Source organism: Pogoniulus pusillus, unplaced genomic scaffold (genome assembly GCF_015220805.1).
Source record: "Pogoniulus pusillus isolate bPogPus1 unplaced genomic scaffold, bPogPus1.pri scaffold_66_arrow_ctg1, whole genome shotgun sequence".
In the NCBI taxonomy this organism is placed as follows: domain Eukaryota; kingdom Metazoa; phylum Chordata; class Aves; order Piciformes; family Lybiidae; genus Pogoniulus; species Pogoniulus pusillus.
The window spans coordinates 475,275-480,646 of record NW_026974715.1 but is presented as its reverse complement, the minus strand read 5'-3'; the positions used below and the strand labels follow the sequence as shown (position 1 = coordinate 480,646).

General features: G+C 65.0%; 1 long non-coding RNA gene across 3 annotated transcripts; it reads left to right on the top strand.

The window, feature by feature from the left end:
• Nucleotides 1-319: 319 nt before the first annotated feature.
• Nucleotides 320-3,966, top strand: LOC135174466 (uncharacterized). 3 transcript variants are annotated; one of them, XR_010301901.1, is made up of 5 exons: nucleotides 320-433; nucleotides 912-1,158; nucleotides 1,251-1,421; nucleotides 1,908-2,001; nucleotides 2,407-3,966. It is a non-coding gene; the product is annotated as an uncharacterized LOC135174466 (long non-coding RNA). The 3 variants fall into 3 exon arrangements; XR_010301902.1 differs by lacking the exon at nucleotides 320-433 and having other exon boundaries at nucleotides 632-1,158; nucleotides 1,254-1,421; XR_010301900.1 differs by lacking the exon at nucleotides 320-433 and having other exon boundaries at nucleotides 632-1,158.
• The last annotated feature ends 1,406 nt before the right edge of the window (nucleotides 3,967-5,372 follow it).

Below are 5,372 nucleotides of genomic sequence, written 5' to 3'. Positions count from 1 at the left end.
TAGAACAAGAGGCCCCTTCCCGGGCAGAGGAGTTTGTGTGGCTGACGCTGGTGCTGTGTGCTCAGCTGACTGCCTCCTCCTGCCTGCAGAGCGCAGAGCCGGGGCAGGGCGAAGCTCGGAGCCTCTCAGCCCCACAGCCGCCAGTGAGGCAGGGGAGCAAAGCAGGAGCCTGCAGCACCGAGAGGCGGCGGCGAGCGAGGCTCTTGAGACGCCTGGCAGCGGCTCCCGGGGGCAGAGCCGGCCCGGCCCAGGCGAGCCTCGCCACGGCCCTCGGCGGCTGCCGTCCGACTCCGTCCCGCCGGCGGGAGCCGCCGCGAGCCCTGCAGGCGTCCGGCCGCGGTGCTCGGCGACGGTGGCTGCCGGTGGAGCCCAGCGGCAGCGAGACGCCAGCGGCGGCAGCCTGCATCGCCTCTGCTTCTCCCAGCCGGCAGAGGCGAGTGGCAGAGAGTCGGCGCCCAGAGGCTGGGGGCGAAGGAGCAGTGGGGGTGGGCAGTGCCCCGTGGCAAAGCTGCCACGGCCTCGGCTGGCAGAGCCGGCAAAGGGCAGCACGGGCACAGCTGAGGGGATTTTCCCAGCTGGGGCCAGGCTCTGGCTGCCTTTGTCGGCCTCTCCATAGCCCCTTAGGGGATCCCTGAACTCGGAGGGGCTCAGATGAGCCATGGACATTGCTGGCGTCCTTCAGAGTCAGGCCAGAGTCCAAGGGGCAGAGCCTCAAGCAGAAAGCCCTCAGTAGAGCTGCAAACCATTGCTGCTGTCCTCTGCCTGCAGAGAGGGCACTGGGAGGGGAGAGGAACCTCCATCCATCAGCTGCACGGTTGCAGCCCCCAGCTCCTGCCCATGCCACCTACAGGCCCTGTCCTGTCCCTGCAGCCCTCGCTAACGTCTCTCTCTCCATCTCTCTCCCTTGAAAGGCTGCAATGACATCCCCCAGCAGCCTGCTTCAGGCGAAGCTGAAGAGCTGTAGCTCAGCCTTCCTTTGTGGCAGAGCTGTTCCAGCTCCCTGTCTCCTTCTGTGGCCTTCTCTGGCCCCGCTCTTAACTGGTTGATGCCTTCCCTGTGCTGGGGAGCTGGATGCAGCAGGTGAGGAGGAGCCACAGCAGAGTGCAGTGGAAGGGCAGAGTCGCCTGCCCTGCTCTGCTGAGCACTTTGAAGAGCCAGGTAATGACACAGTGCCTTGAGTCAAAGCCTCTTTCCTCCTGTGTGCTTCTGCCTGACCTCTCCCTGCTCATGGAACTCCGTTTCTGTAACAGAAGGTCCTGCAGCTGCAGCAGGAGCTTGTGCACGCTGGCAGAGTGCAGCCTCTGGCAGAGTCCTGCCACGAAGCCCAGAAGCTTTCCAGCAGCTGCCTGCAGCAGGAGAGCAGTGAGCTGCAGAGGGAGAATGTCAGTTTGCAGGAGGAGCTGGAGAGATCTGAAGCTAAGGTATGGAGAAAGCCTCTCTCTTGGCAGCAGGTGGCTGCCCTACAGCTGTCTGAGTGCACTCGAGCCAACTGTGCCCCAAGAGCAGAGGGAGTGACCTGGGAGTGACTCAGCTTTGTTTTGTGAGCCTGGGGCCTGCAGTTAGAGAGGTGCCTGAGAGTGAGGTCCCTTTGTCCATCACTGGAGCAGGAGGACAGGTGTGTTTATTTCCCAGCACTGCTTCTGGGTCTGACACAGCAGGGCAGAACCCGCAGGGCCACCTGGAGGATGCCTGCAGGGGAACTGCGTCTGTCCAAGAGCTGGCAGGAGGCCTGCAGCGGTGAGGAGCTCCGAGTGGAGCCAGGCTCTGCCCTCTGTGTTCTTGTGTCCCAGCAAGGCAGCACAGGGTGGCCAGAGCTGCTTTTGCTGTAGGGGAGGTTGTGTCCCAGGCTTCTCTGGGGCTTGGTGCTCTTGTGCACCTCTGTGCTGAGGCCTGTGCTTGCTTGTCAGGGTCCAAGGTGAACATTGCAGGCTGAGCAGCACAGCCCAGGAGCAAGCCAGGAGCACTGCAGCCCTTCATAAAGACCTGCAAGCTGCTGCCTCGGTAAGCCAGTCAGAGCCTGGTTGCTTGGGGGTTGGTGTGGGGCGGTTTGGAGGCGAGGTGCTCCTGGAGAGCCTGGGAGAGATGAGTTCCTCTGTTCTGCTGCCTGGAGGCTGCTCTCCTGGCCTGCTGCCCAGCTGTGTGGCTTTGAGAGTTGTGTGGTGAGATGGCAGCAAGTGCCAGGCAATGGCACCCTTGTGAAGGAGTTGGCAGGGATGCTGCAGTTTGGAGCAGGGCCGAGGCTGGGAGCTCAGGCAGCACTTGAGGCAGTGCTGTGGGACAGGGATTTGGTACTTCTGGCTGCAGGCTTTCCTTGGGCTCTGGTGCTGCTGGGTGTTTGCCCCTGGAGGCCCAGAGCGTGGCAGGAGTTCTTTAGTTGCCTGCACTGTGCTCACCTTCCTGCTCCAGTGCCTGTGGATGCCTTGGCCAGAAGGTGCAGCTCCATACTGCAGCGAGCAGACCTCCCAAGATGAACGTCCAGGACTCAGAAGGGACTCACTGCCACTGCCCAGAGCCGGAGGACCTGGCCTCGATGGCAAGCTGCAGGGAGGCATTCCTGGCTGGAGCGTGGCAAAGAGAGTTGGCCGTGGGCAGGCACAAGGTAGCAGGCCTGGCTGTGTGCTGCTCTCCAGCAGTGCCCCTGAGTGGAAGCGGAGCTGAGCCCAGCTCTGCTGTGCCCCCGTGCAGGGAGCTGCCTGCGAGCAGAGCCAGGCCTGGCACTGGAGCTTGCAAGGTGCTTCTGCACATCAGCCCCTGGGCTTCCAGAGCTGCACAGGGCCTGGCAGGTGCAGGCTGCCTGCAGTGCCCCTGGGAGGGCAGGAAGGCTTTTCTGCCTGCCTTCAGGGAAAGCTGAGGCCCTGCGTGTGGGGTGTGGTGCTGGGGGCAGTGCTGGCTGCTGTCCCTGACTGCTGGCCCATGGAGCACGGCACAGCTGTGCTGCCTGCATGGGCACATGGCAAAGGCCAACTGCTGCCTGCAGGTTGGAGGTGCTTCTGGATGAGGCAGAGTTGAGGCCAGGGATGGGGAGAGAGAGTGAATGGCAGCTGAGTGTGCGTGAGAGGGAGAAGCAGCAGGATGCAGAGTGGGAGAGAAAGAAGGCAAAAGAAAAAGCACAACAAAAGCTCTGCCAGAAGACTGCTCTGGTTTGGCACAGCCCTGGCCAGTCTGTGCCACCTGATCAGCAGGCCCTGTGCTGGCTCTGGCCTCTGCTCCAGCCTCACCTTCTTCTGCAGAGCCACAGCAGAGTGGAGTAGGAAGGGAGAGGAACCTCCCTCGCTCTGCTGGGCCCCCTGCAGGTTTGAGCAAGGAGAGGAGTGAGAGGCAGCAGCACCTGGCCTGCTGGGGACTCCATGTCCCTCTCCCCACTGCTAATGAAGCACAAGGCTGAGATCTTCCCCACTCTGCTGCTTGGGCCACGGAGAAGCAGTCGCAGGCTGCTGGCCTCAGCTGAGCTGCAGCAGCTGCAGGAGGCAGGGTGAGAGCAGGGGCTGAGGCCAAGCAAGTAAGGCTCAGCTCTGGAGCTGCTCCTGAGTGCCCCAGGGGTGGAGGAACCTTTGCATCTACTCTGCCTTGCAGTGGCTTCTGCTGCTGGGCACTGAGCCCAGAGGAGGCAGGGCAGGGCTGTGCCACAGCAACAAAAGGTTACTCTGGAGAGCTGGAGGGTGTAGTTTGGAGAGTGGGAAGCATTCAGCCTGGGCCTGGGCTGCAGCCCCCAAGGGGCAGAGCGGCTCAGGGTGAGGCTGGCCCAGGCTCAGGAAGCTGACAGGGCAGGGTCAGGAGAAGCTGCAGGCAGCAGCAGACATTTTGCACTGAGCTGAGCTGCAGGACTGGATGAAAAAGCTGAAAGCTGAGCTTTGTGCTGGCCTAGGCAGCGGTGGGGAGCAGCGGGAGGGAAGCTGCTGGGGGCACAGCAGGGCTGCTGCAGAGGCTGAGGTGGGGCAGGGGCAGGCGGCAGCAGAGTGCCCGGAGCTAAGCTGGGGCAGAGGGAAAGAGCTGCAGCTGCCTTTGCTGCTCTGCCTCTCTCTCGGCCCTTTTCTTCCTGCCCCTTTCTCTGCCCCTGCCCTGCTCCTCTCTGCCTCCTACCGCCCAGCCGGCGGAGGGGGTGGGGGCGGAGTCAGAGAGAGGGGCGGGGGGGTGGGGGCGGAGGTAGAGGGGCGGGGGGTGGGGGTGGAGTTAGGCAGGCGGGGGGGTGGGGCGGAGTCAGACAGGCTGGGGGGTGGGGGTGGAGTTAGACAGGCGGGGGCGTGGGGGCGGAGGTAGACAGATGGGGTGGGGGCGGAGTTAGTCAGATGGGGGGGTGGGGGAGGCGTTAGGTGGTGGTTGGGGGCGGAGTTAGTCAGGCGGGGGTGTGGGGGGCGGAGTTAGGCAGGCTGGGGGGTGGGAGCGGAGTTAGGCTGGGGGGTGGGGGCGGAGTTAGACAGGCGGGGGTGGGGGCGGAGTTAGACAGGTGGGGGGGGTGGGGGCGGAGTTAGTCAGGTGGGGGTGGGGGAGGAGTTAGGTGGTGGTTGGGGGCGGAGTTAGACAGGCGGGGGGGTGGGGGGGCGGAGTTAGGCAGGGTGTGGGGGCTGAGTTAGGCAGGCGGGGGGGTGGGGGCGGAGTTAGGCAGGCGGGGGGGTGGGGCGGAGTTAGGCAGGCGGGGGGTGGGGGCGGAGTTAGGCAGGCGGGGGGGTGGGGGCGGAGTTAGGTAGGCGGGGGGGTGGGGCGGAGTTAGGTGGTGGTTGAGGGCGGAGTTAGACAGGCGGGGGGGTGGGGGGCGGAGTTAGGCAGGGGTGGGGGCGGAGTTAGGTAGGCGGGGGTTGGTGGCGAGTTAGGCAGGCAGGGCGATGGGGGCGGAGTTAGGTGGGAGTTGGGGGCGGAGTTAGGCAGGCGGGAGGGTGGGGGCGGAGTTAGACAGGCGGGGGGGTGGGTGCGGTGTCAGGCAGGCTGGGGGCTGGGGGCTGAGTTAGACAGGCTGGGGGGTGGGGGCGGAGTTAGACAGGCGGGGGGGTGTGGGCGGAGTTATGCAGGCTGGGGGGTGGGGGCGGAGTTAGTCAGGTGGTGGTTGGGGGCGGAGTTAGACAGGCGGGGGTGTGGGGGGCGGAGTTAGGCAGGGTGTGGGGGCGGAGTTGGGCTAGGTGGTGGGGGCGGAGATAGGGTGTGGGGGCGTAGTTAGGTAAGCGGGGTGAGTGGGGGCGGAGTTAGGTGGGGGTTGGGGGCAGAGTTAGACAGGCGGGGGGTGGGGGGCGGAGTTAGGCAGGGTGTGGTGGCGGAGTTAGGCAGGCTAGGTGGTGGGGGCGGAGTTACACAGGCCAGGTGGGGGTGGAGTTAGGCAGGCGGGGGTTGGGGGGTGGAGTTAGGCAGGAGGGGGGATGGGGGCGGGGTTAGGCAGGCGGGGG